Source organism: Gossypium hirsutum, chromosome A03 (genome assembly GCF_007990345.1).
Source record: "Gossypium hirsutum isolate 1008001.06 chromosome A03, Gossypium_hirsutum_v2.1, whole genome shotgun sequence".
In the NCBI taxonomy this organism is placed as follows: domain Eukaryota; kingdom Viridiplantae; phylum Streptophyta; class Magnoliopsida; order Malvales; family Malvaceae; genus Gossypium; species Gossypium hirsutum.
The window spans coordinates 10,568,139-10,581,127 of NC_053426.1; positions in this window are offsets into that span (position 1 = coordinate 10,568,139).

Genomic DNA, 12,989 nt, shown 5'->3' on the forward strand with positions numbered 1-12,989 from the left:
ACATATTGTTGTCTCATTTTGACCAACTACCATATCTTGTTTCTTGTTATTCAATAGTTAACATATAGTTATCTTGTAAAGAGAACAATTTGTTGAAAATCTCTGAAAAATTTTATGCATATATAAGTAAATTCTTACTAAGGAGGGGGAACTATTTAACAGGACCAAGAAAAATCAAGCAGGGAAGTGAGCAGTAGCTTCGGTTTGGCACCTCGGAAATGTAAAAGACTATGTACAAAATACAACCACTTCATATGAGAATTGCTTCAAAACCCCTATTTTTTAAAATAAATTTATTTATATTGTTAATATATTTAAATTAAATTAAGAAGAGATAGTAGTTAATTTAAAACAAAATTAAAGAAATTCGTAAATTTTAAATATTTTTTATAGTTTATTTATTTTTTACAATTTTTATAGTTTTTTTTCTTATAATTCTTAGTGGATTTCTAGTTCTTTTATTTTTCTATATTTTTTTAATATTTGATTATGTGGTGAAATGACATGCCAACATTAGTTACACATGGCATGAAATGTGTTATCATCTTGTGCCTTTGTTTATATTATCAACAAAATTTAATGGTCAATATTAACATAGGAGTTTAATTATTTTTTTTGTCGATAAGTGCTCCATTAGGTGAAAATTTTCGATTAGGGCTTAATTGTTTTTTTTTTTGGTAAAATAAAGAGGGTTGTACAACCTAAGCAAACTTAAACAAAAAGCAACACTATTATGATGATGAAATAAGATCATTTCTAATGGCTGAAGTAACCAGCCTTAGAGATAAAATGAAGTGAATCACTTCATACTAGCCCGCAATAGCTAACTTCGCCATCACATTTGCAATTGGTTTGCTTCTTGTCGCACTTGTCTAACCTACACGAACCACTATCAGTTATGCATTTCATTTATGTTATTGCTAAGGCATTTCGAGCCGAAATTTGTTGAGCGACACTCAGCAATGCCGACTACAGACTACCACTAAGGTGGTTTCAAACTTACGTTATTGGGTTTAGCAATTAAACAAAGATAATATTTGGACCTAGCTATGTGTTGTTTTATTGAAGATAATATGTTCCATCTATAGAAAATCAATCCTTGGCATTTGAACATTAGATTGGATTCGAGTGAATCAAATAATCCATTGAAACATGGAGGATCGACTAAGATTGTGTGCTATTTCAAAAATTAGATCATTAATTGATTGTACTTTAATTATTTTGATTGTATTAGCTATTTTTAAAGAGTTACTTTGTATTGACTTAAAATGCTATGTCAGCAAGTCGAGATTAATATATGCTTTGAAGCTTGTATAGGTTATGTATGAGAGCTTACTGAGTGTATTCTAATTTTTTCATTGAAAGAATGATTGTGTGAGAGAGTGCAAATTTTGTATTGTAAACATTGTTAAGAGTGTTTACTATCCAAGTTCTCATAGGAAGGATTTGGAGGTAAGAGTTCCAGCATTTAGGTGCAAGGGTGAGGTCTCTATACTTGGAAAGTGATAGAGTGTGAATCACTTATTGTATTCGTGACTAAGGATAGTGGAATTTCTCACTAAGTTAGGCTCCAGAGGTGTAGGGAAACCGAATTGCATTAACAAATCCTTGGTATTATTTGTTATTTGTTTCCATAGTTTCACGGTGCCAAGCTGTAGTGGCCAGTGTAGTCTAGCACATCCATTGCACTTGTTGTGTTAAGAAAATAAGCAACTTAAGGTACCAACAATTGGTATCAAAGCAGACATGTAACGTATCTAGTGGTGAATCCTAGTGTTGGTTTTTGCAGACCAAAAAATAAATCTCATTTTGAATTCGACATAACAATTTTAAGCCAATTTTAAATATTTCCCATTACCCAATCGTTGCACTCCAATGTAAAAAATCGAGCCACACTATAAGTGGGCAAGACACAAAACCAAAAATCCTTGGCAATTTCATATCCCGTAAATCATGCAAAATCTTTTCTACTATGGATTATTTTGGATATGGAATTAGACCATGGACTATCATTTTCACGTAGATTTTCTATGTTCTTATTTAGAAAACCTTATGAGTTGATAACAAACTCGAAACTTTGTAATATAATTGAAACCAGAGACCCAAAATTCAATGAAAGGCAAATCAACACCCTCCCCAAAAAATTTGTACAATTTCTTCAAGTTTGTGCTTGGTTGTTTATCAAACTCTGTTTGGTGTGAAACTTCAAAGTTTTTTATGTAATCGAAGTATTGTACATTATTATGAAGTCAATTTTCAAATTTTAAATAAAAATAAAGGGATTCAAAAAACCGAACCTAATGATATATAGGTCATGCAATTCCTAAGGTTTGGGAAAGAAATCAATCTTTCTTATTTATTTTCTTGAACGATTTCGGATTCTTGACTTAGTAGAGGCTCTACTATTAATTCAAATTAAAGAGAAAGTCTTAATTTTGAAATTAAATTCTAGAATCATAGATTTTATCTAAATCATATGTTAAAGTTTCCAAAATCGATTCTAAGGTTTAAAAAAGTCCAAAAGTCAAAATTCTCTTAATTCAAAACCTAGCCTTTTTTCATGAACTTTTGATTTATGGAGAAAATAATTTCTTACAAGGTTCATGACGTCTTCATGAAGGTTTGTAGTGATTTGGTCCATATCAAGGTGGTCTAAGACTCAAAGTATGTTTATACTATTAAATCTTTTACATTTTTTTTCTTTTTTCCTAAGATGGAAACATGAAAATGTTGGTTGGACTATTAATAATATTATTCATTTTATCAGGTGAATGATTGATGATTAAATAAGCATGTCATGTATGTTAAAAACGTGCCATTTAGAAGGATAATGATTTTTATTTTCACACATAAATACTTGTTTAAAAAACTTAAATAAATTTTAAAATATTGATTATGAAGATCCATGGCCTCCATTAAAGGTTTTCATGAGAAAGCAAAGTAATGCCTCAAGTTGATTTTATCCCAATCATAAGATACGAGTTTAATGAACACGTTTGTTATCCATATGAACAATTTTTGTTCATAAACATCATTCAATTATGTGTTCATAAATATATTCATTAACACATCATTTTTAATGTTTACGAATAAGTTCATTTAATTTAAATGAACGAGAACACATAATAAACGAATATGAACACAAATTTGAAATTCTTACTAAATATGAGCAAGCTTAAAAAACCAAAATGGTTCTCGACCTACACTTCATGTTGGATTAATTTATTTTTTTACTAAATTATAAAGTAAAAATTTGAAAGTCAATATATGCTCCAAAAGTTCTTATAATTTTTGTACATTTGGAATTTAGTCTCTTTACTTTTTTAAATTTAAATATTCAAATCCATTTATTAATATCATTAAAATGCTTCTCTTAAATTTGTTAGTATTACATATTAAAATAAAAGAATATATATTTATTTGATATCCATGTTATAAAAAAATAACACTGTAATAGATTTAAATTTCATAGAGATTGTTATCAATGTTAACAATTCTTAAAACTTCATATCAATATTTCAAAATAAAATATTTAAACTAACTTATAACAAGTTGAGGTATCAAATTATGTAAAAGCTTAAAGTATAAAAATTAATCACATTACAAAAGTATAGGGATTAAAACTAAAATCTGACCATTACTATAATATGGAAAGAAAGTAAAAGGTGTCATAAAAGTCTTTCCAAAAACAGAAACTCATTTATCCAGACTAGATTTATCTACCCTTATTTTTAAAAACCGAAGAAATTGTAGTGTACCTTTCCTTTGTAATACATGCGGTAAAAATTGTAATACTTTAATAATACTTTAGGGAAAAGACTTTTTAAAAAACGAAAATAAATAAGAGAGATAGAGACTAGACTTGTTCATAGCCGGGTCTAGTCGAATTCAGGTCGAGTCCTAAAATTTAAGCCCAATTATTAAGCTCAGGTTCAATTTGACCCAAAAAATGGATTTAAAATTTTATCTAAATCCAGCCTAAATTATAAATGCCGCCCAATTTATGCTTTAAACACTACCAGACGATGAGAAAAACAATTCAAAAATAAAACTCATTCAGATCAGGGCAAAACATTATGAATTAATGAAATCACCACGTAGTTTAATTTGAAACTGAAAGTGATACATCACCTCCAAAAGACCTCATTGGATTAATGACACAATAAACAAAGCCAAAACAAAAATGAAATTGGCGGTATCAGGAAGGAAAACATGCATTGTGAAAAATCAATTACAGAAATTAAATCAAAATGTCATGATAGAAGAACGAAAATCTTGAATTACAGTGCATATATATCGAGCATACTAGTGGACGACGATGACTGAATGCTCGAGAAGAGAATGCTACAGTAGTGGTGAGCGTCGGTGACAGAAAAGCAGCAGGAAGACGAACGACACAACGATGATGGGCACAAAACTGAGGAAGCAGGAGACGGAATGGCAGATAGAGTGGTGAGCGGGAGACGGACAGGCAGCGGCGTTTGAGGTCACTGGTAGAGGTGGGGAGCGGCACTAGGTATTTTGATTTTAGAAATTGATAGCGAATTAGGGATTAAGGATTGGTAATAAAGATAATTAGGGCGTGGTAATAACTAAATAAGGGAATAAGGGATTCACATTTGACAATAGTCAGCCAAGCAGTAACTCAGTATATGGGAAAAATAGTTATCAAATTTTGAGCCGGACTGGGCCTAAGCTGGAAAACCTTGCCCAAAGTTGTTGAGCCTTATTTTTAAGTCAATTTTTTAATTTTATATTTTTACCTAAACTCTTCTCGTGGACAGGTGTAATTGAAACTATTTTAGTGAGAATATTTTAAGAGTTTGGGTATAAAGGTAATTAGGGCGTGGTAATAACTAAATAAGGGGAATAAGGGATTCACATTTGACAATAGTCAGCCAAGCAGTAACTCAGTATATGGGAAAAATAGTTATAAAATTTTGAGCCGGACTGGGCCCAAGCTGGAAAACCTTGCCCAAAATTGTTGAGCCTTATTTTTAAGTTAAATTTTTAATTTCTCATGGACAGTGGCCCTCATCTACCTCCCAATCACAGTTAATCACCTTATACTTCAACTTTTTATCTTATTTCTTGAAGTTAGCTCGCTTTCCCTTGGAGTTGGGTTTATTTTTTCTTTTAAATATTTATTTAATTTAGTGTTAGTTTTTTTGTGTTCACTTCAGTTTCACTCTAGTTTCTTTCTTTTAGCTGTTATCTTTTTTACTTTCTCCTATTTAGATTTTTGTTTTGATGTTTTCAGTTACAAATACTACCCTAAGAAAAACTTTGTTACAATTTGGGTAGCTTTTGCTTAAAATTACATGCATGTTATCATTTTTGTATTTGAAAATTCTAATGATATATAGAAGGAAATGGAAAGTCTATCTCCTGGTGCTACATGTTATTTTTGTAGCACAAAATGGACCTCAGCAGAGAACAAGATGTTCAAAAACACCTTGGCATTGCACGATAAAGAAACCCCGGATCGATGGTAGAAACTGGCTTCCTTGATCCCAGAGAAGACCATAGGAGATGTAATTAAGCAATATAAAGAACTAGAAGCCGATGTTAGCGATATAGAAGTAGGGTTGGTTCTAGTTCCTAGGTGTTGGATATTTTATAAAGGGAAGGACAAAAACAGAAGCAAAAACAGATAAAAAATTGAGTCAAAATAGGATGAATTAATGATTCATTAATATGAAAGGTTAATACTAAGATTACATGAATCATAAAGCTTAAATAAGCTTAAAATAATAATAAAATAATTACAACTTGGCTTAATCTAGTGACTAGATTCATATAACTTTCTTTTTCATTGGCTGATTTTAATCTAATTAGCTGCCACAATGTCTAATCAAAAAGTTATTATTGTTTCAATATAAGTTGGCAATTTACAGAGTAAAGAGCTCGCAAGTGAGCTTTCAAGTTTGGTGAGGTTAAAGTCTTGGTGAGCTCGCATATTTGGTGAGCTCGTAGTTCATATGGATGGTCATTTCGCAACACTCCTCCTCGACCTCCATGCTTCGAACTCTAATATCATAACACAACTTTTCAAACCTCATTTTCCCTAGAGGTTTTGTTAAAATGTCATCCAACTAATTTTGTGAACTACAGTGAACTAATATGACTTCCTTGGCTTGCTCTACTTCTCTCACAAAATGATACTTGATTTTGAAGTGTTTTGTTCTAACAAAGTGATACAATCACCAGTTTGTTGCTGCTGCCAATCACAAGTAAATCATCAACATATAATGAAATAATGAGAAGTATTTCATTACCAGTTTTCTTCACTTATAAAGTGGGCTCGATGATGCTTCTTTCAAAACCCATCTTTGTAAGGTAACTGTCAATTCTTTCATACGGCGCTCTTGGTGCTTGCTTAAAACCATACAATGCTTTGTGTAGTTTATACACTTTGGCCCCACACCCAGGTATTGTGAACCTGTAACAGCCCAAATTTTAGTAGTGTCAGAATAGTGATTTGAGATCACTAAAATTGATGAAAAAGTTAGAAAAATTTATTAATTAATAATTATAAGTTAAGTGTGATTTTAGAAATATTTTTAAATCAGTGAATTTTGTGATTTAAAAGAAATTATTAGGTAAATTGGGTCGAAAACGAGATATCGAGACCTCGATATTATAAACTGAGCCGTAAATATTTATAAAAATATTTACGGAGTGTCAACAGGATAATATTAAAGTTTCGTTAAGAAATTTTAACGCTTTGATAGTTAATTATGAAAAAGGACTAAATTGAAGTAAGGATAAAAGTTTAATTATAGATTAAAGAAAAGTTAAAGGACCAAATAGGCAATTATGCCTTTTTCTAAAGTTGAGGCGGCATAACAAAAGAAAAATCTAAGATATTTTTAATTTAAAATATATATATGCGTAAGTAATAATTATGTTTTATATTATATTATTATATTATTATATTATTATATATATGACAAAGAAAGAAAGAAAAGAAACAGAGAGCAAAACAAAACAGAGAAGGGAGAAAGAAAGAAACAGAGAGCAAAACGAAACAGAGAAGGAAGGAAGGAAAGAAAGAAAGAAAAGAAAAGAAAAAGGGAAATTTAAGGTTTTAAGGTTCCAAGCTCAATTGGTAAGTCAAATTAAGTCTTTTTCTTATAATTTTGAGTTTTTGGAATCCTAGAGATAAATACTACTTGATTTATGTTGATATTTTGAAAGTTAGTAGATTGTTAGACATGAGTTATGTTGAATTAATTGATGAACTAGAGGTTAAAATGATTGAATTTTAAGTTAGAAGTTAGTAAAAGATTGATTTGTAAAATAAAATTAGTATTGATAAGGGATTAAATTAGAATTTGATGTTGCCATAGAAGGGAAAAATGTTCAGAATGTTATAAAACATAAGAATAAGAGATGAAGTTTAATTTCCGAGCCTTGGGGCAAAAATGTAATTATGTAAAAGTTTAGGGGCAAAATTATAATTTTGAAAAAGTTAGAGTCGAGGGCTATTTTGATGAATGTGATTATTAAATAAGTTAAATTTACTATTTTAGATCAAGAAGTACGAAACTCGAGGTTAGATAAAGGGAAGAATAAAGTTGAAGCCTAAGTTGGTAAATTTGGCTATAATTGGTACCGAGGTAAGTTTACAGTAAATAAATGCAATATTCTTTTATTTTACATTATTATTGTCAATTTCCAGCATTTATATATTTATGTTATGAAAATATTTAAAGTCGAATTTAAGGTGAAGTGACAGAGGAAAAGTGTTAGAAAGCTCCGGTTGAACCCTAGGAATGTTAGGATATTAGGGTTGACAGGACAGAACAGAAATGAGCCATGTAAGTCCATATTAGAAATATGGCTTTGGAGACAGGATTGAGCCATGTAAGTCCATATTATATATGGCATTGGAGACAGGAATAATTCATGTAAGTCCATGTTAAAGACATGGCATTGGCAGGATATTGATAGACAGGAACGACCCTAGTATCCTTAGTATTCCGAGTGGTTCAACGGGTCAGGGTACGAGTTAAATTACAGTGAATTAACAGCAAAGGAAAAGTAGATTATATTTATGAAAACGGAAAGGTCAGGTAAGAAAGAAGGTAAAGGAATAAAGAAGAAGATAGAAATTGAGAAGTAAAGAAATTTATGATGTTAGATGATATTATGCATAATTATCCATTATGTTGAATGTTGTGATTTATTTGCTTGTAAGCTTACTAAGCCTAGTGCTTAATCTCTTTATTTTCTTCTTCTTATAGTACTTATCTAGCCACTCGGGGATCGAAGGAAACGTCGGAGGCCGATCACACTATCAAAGAAATAACTCGGTATAATTAGACGTTTTGTTTTGTGTATGGCATGTATAGAAACTTAGCTACTTTTGGTATAATATGAATAATGAGTGATGTGTAAGTAGTTGATGATGTATGGTTATTAAAATGATTAAGGATGAAGGTGTTTGTTGTTATGAAAGATTAAGTGATAAATTATGCATGGAAATCATAAAAGGATAAAATTTTGCAAAGAAACAGAATTCAGGCAGCACAGTGATGTGAATTTGAAAAATCACCCAAGATAGTATAAAATGAATTAGAGGGTGAATGATATATGGAATTAAAGCTTGTTGAGTCTATTTTCATGGAAAAATAACGGTGTAGGAAAAAGAAATTTATATTTTAAGATATGTGAATTTTAGTAAGATAGGGTCAGAACTGTTTTTGGAGTCCCCTAATCTGAGTTTAGAAAATAATTACAAATTGTACAAAAATGGTTATGAGTTGAAATTTACATGCTTAGATTCCTTAATGAGTCTATTTTCTGTAGAAACAAGTAAGAACTTCATATGAAAATCCTACAGTGAGAAAACTTATTTTTAGTGACTAGAGGTCAGGGCAGTCAGGTGGTGAAACAGGGGAGACTTTAACTAATAAAATGTACTAATTTGCTGAACCAAAAATTCTAAAAATTTTATGGTGAGTAGATATATGAGTCTAGTTTCAGGGAAAATTTACGGAATTAAATTTCGAGTTCTGTAGCTCAAGTTATAATTAATTTAGTAACTGCTGCGCGATTGGACAGATTTGCTGCGAATAATGAAATAAATTTTTTAAACCTAGTTTTTATGCTCCGAATTGGTAAGATAAGCTAAGTAATGCCTCGTGCTCGACTCCGGAAACGGTCTCGGGTAAGGGGTGTTTCATTTTATTGGTATCAGAGCAGGTTTAGTCGGTTCTCGGAACAGTTAGTGTGAGAAAAAGTCTAGCTATACATGCCATACTTGTATTTTGATAGTGTGACGACTCCTGACGATTTTAAAATGTTTTCTTTTATAGTTATGGATCCTGAATGAGCTAGTACAGATGAAGTAGAGAGTAATGCACCTATTCCCGCAGAAGGGACGGTGCCATCAGATGTTATATCAGTCCCATATTTCCTAAGTGTTCTGTTTCGTCTACTGGGCCTCTGCTAAAAAAAAATGTTACAAGATAAAAGATTATCTTTGATTCAATGATGAATGATTATAAAGGAAAAATAAGTTACAATGCTGTGAATAAAGAAGTATGTATTTGTAATAAAATAATTTAAAGTTGTGAATAAGTAAATGTTATTTAGTTCTGTATGGAGATTTAAAATAGTAATCCTTATAGATAAGGATGAAAATATACATTTATACACTTAAAAGAGTAACCTTGATAAATGAGAAATGTTTTACTAATAGACAAAAATGTCTCCAATTGATCTAGTTCCGACAATGATGAAAGTGATATTTGAGTATTTGATAGAGAAAGGGGAGTTGCCTATATGAGTAAAGATTTATAAGGTATGAAATGAATGTTTGTAATGAATATATTGACGATAAAAGTCATGTTATGTGTATATATATAAGTATATATATAAGAGTCAAATTTTGAGGCTTTACGACCTTCACCCCCTCACCTGAACAATGGGAATTTACAAGAATTGTATTCATTAAGTTTACAAGTGTGAAATTGAAGAGTTCAATAATTGAAGGAATAATAATGCAGTCAGAATTGTGGATGGGATAGCAAGTAAAGAGAGTTCTAGAAAGGATATTAGATTTTTTTAAATGATTATTGGGATTTGCAATGTCGCTATTAAGGAAGAAGCTATTCACGAGTAACCGACTTACTCAGGTATAAAATTTAAAGAGCAGGTTAATCGGAATTTCTTCTGAATTGATTTCTTTAATGATTGAGATAATGTGAGATTATTGATGACTTTAGTAATCAGTGGGATTGTGTTGAAAATTGCAAACATATCTGAATGCAGTTGTTATAGTCGAGTATTTTACAATGATCTCTTCTGGGTATTCTATATGGGTATTCTATATGCTCTTTTATCCTCAGAGGTATATGCAATTATTTATTTTCAGATATGATTCTTATCATATAGCAAGGTTGGCTAATCGTATTGTTAGACGAAATTATTATTAGTCTGGTTGATTCATGATCGGGATTCCTCTATCTTTCTTTGGTTTTCTAATCTATTATGTTCGATGGAAGATTTGATGATAAGACTCATATGAAGCTATTTTCTACTTCTACTGGTTGAAGCTCCGAATTATATATATGGAATTTATATTGTCTTTATCACAACTATTCCTAGTACGTACAAGTGATATTCTTCTTTTGGATTTTCTCTGGGATATCATCGATCTCTTTATCATTCAATGTGGTTTTTCTTCTCAGAAATTTAGTATAGCTTCACATCTTGGATTTTATTATCTCGGTTTTCTTATTATTCTTATGGTCTAATCTTATCTATTAACCATGGTTTATCCGTACAAGATATTCATTGGCCGGAGGTAATTATATTTATTACTGTTATAAATGTTGGTTTGATCATGGGAACTCGGTGATATGGATCTCAAATTATAGAAGTTGTATTACTGCACTGGTTGTTATTGAGACTACTTCGGTTTTCTTCAACTATTTTGGAGTGCATTATTGATGTTGAAGTATTGTTCTATCTATACGGTTGGAACGTCAGTTCTATTATGGCATTATGGTTTTTAATCTATCTGATGATTGTGGCTTCGGTATAGTTTAAAGCTTCGATGTTAATGATTGAAATAGTTTTATTATATATATAATTCCTTTCTAGTTTTCGTGAAAGGGTTGACATCGGCAAAAGTATAGATGGAGGAAGATTGAGCTCAAACTTGTATTTTGGTTTTCATTTCTCAGGTAATTCTGAAATTATGTCAACAAGTCAATAATGGAATGTCAAAATTCGTTTGAGTTAAATGCTATTAGTGGAAATTTTCGATTGGTGTTCCGAGAGGATTATGATATATGGTATATCTGGATTGTTTTGACAACAAGAAGAATGGATTATTCTGAAATGTTATTATCTGATAGATAAAACCGACTCAGTTGTTCTAATCAGAGTGGGTTATTCAGTGAAAAGTTGAGTAATCATCAGTGATGGAATCAATATATTTTGGGTCTCCACAATGGGTTTAAATTATCTGTTTTCTTCTCGCTGGATGGGTTTCCAAGGTCTTCGTTCAAAGGTATTAAATAAGATAATTCGAGTTTCTCAGTTATGTTTCGACGGACAATTACTGGAAATTTCTTAGTAGTCATACTACTAGTGAAAAAGTGATGGCAAGAGAACATCAGAGTTACTCAGTTAAGTTCAGGCATAGTATCAAGTTCTAAAATGAGTTCTGATATGATTTCGGAAGTGATATGAGTTATGATTAATTTTTATGGACTTCGATTGAAAGGGTGGAAGAAAGATTTGACTTAATAGCCTGTATCAGGTGAGAAATTTCGAGGACGAAATTTTTTAGGGGGGAAGAGTTGTAACAGCCCAAATTTTAGTAGTGTCAGAATAGTGATTTGAGATCACTAAAATTGATGAAAAAGTTAGAAAAATTTATTAATTAATAATTATAAGTTAAGTGTGATTTTAGAAATATTTTTAAATCAGTGAATTTTGTGATTTAAAAGAAATTATTAGGTAAATTGGGTCGAAAACGAGATATCGAGACCTCGATATTATAAACTGAGCCGTAAATATTTATAAAAATATTTACGGAGTGTCAACAGGATAATATTAAAGTTTCGTTAAGAAATTTTAACGCTTTGATAGTTAATTATGAAAAAGGACTAAATTGAAGTAAGGATAAAAGTTTAATTATAGATTAAAGAAAAGTTAAAGGACCAAATAGGCAATTATGCCTTTTTCTAAAGTTGAGGCGGCATAACAAAAGAAAATCTAAGATATTTTTAATTTAAAATATATATATGCGTAAGTAATAATTATGTTTTATATTATATTATTATATTATTATATTATTATATATATGACAAAGAAAGAAAGAAAAGAAACAGAGAGCAAAACAAAACAGAGAAGGGAGAAAGAAAGAAACAGAGAGCAAAACGAAACAGAGAAGGAAGGAAGGAAAGAAAGAAAGAAAAGAAAAGAAAAAGGGAAATTTAAGGTTTTAAGGTTCCAAGCTCAATTGGTAAGTCAAATTAAGTCTTTTTCTTATAATTTTTGAGTTTTTGGAATCCTAGAGATAAATACTACTTGATTTATGTTGATATTTTGAAAGTTAGTAGATTGTTAGACATGAGTTATGTTGAATTAATTGATGAACTAGAGGTTAAAATGATTGAATTTTAAGTTAGAAGTTAGTAAAAGATTGATTTGTAAAATAAAATTAGTATTGATAAGGGATTAAATTAGAATTTGATGTTGCCATAGAAGGGAAAAATGTTCAGAATGTTATAAAACATAAGAATAAGAGATGAAGTTTAATTTCCGAGCCTTGGGGCAAAAATGTAATTATGTAAAAGTTTAGGGGCAAAATTATAATTTTGAAAAAGTTAGAGTCGAGGGCTATTTTGATGAATGTGATTATTAAATAAGTTAAATTTACTATTTTAGATCAAGAAGTACGAAACTCGAGGTTAGATAAAGGGAAGAATAAAGTTGAAGCCTAAGTTGGTAAATTTGGCTATAAT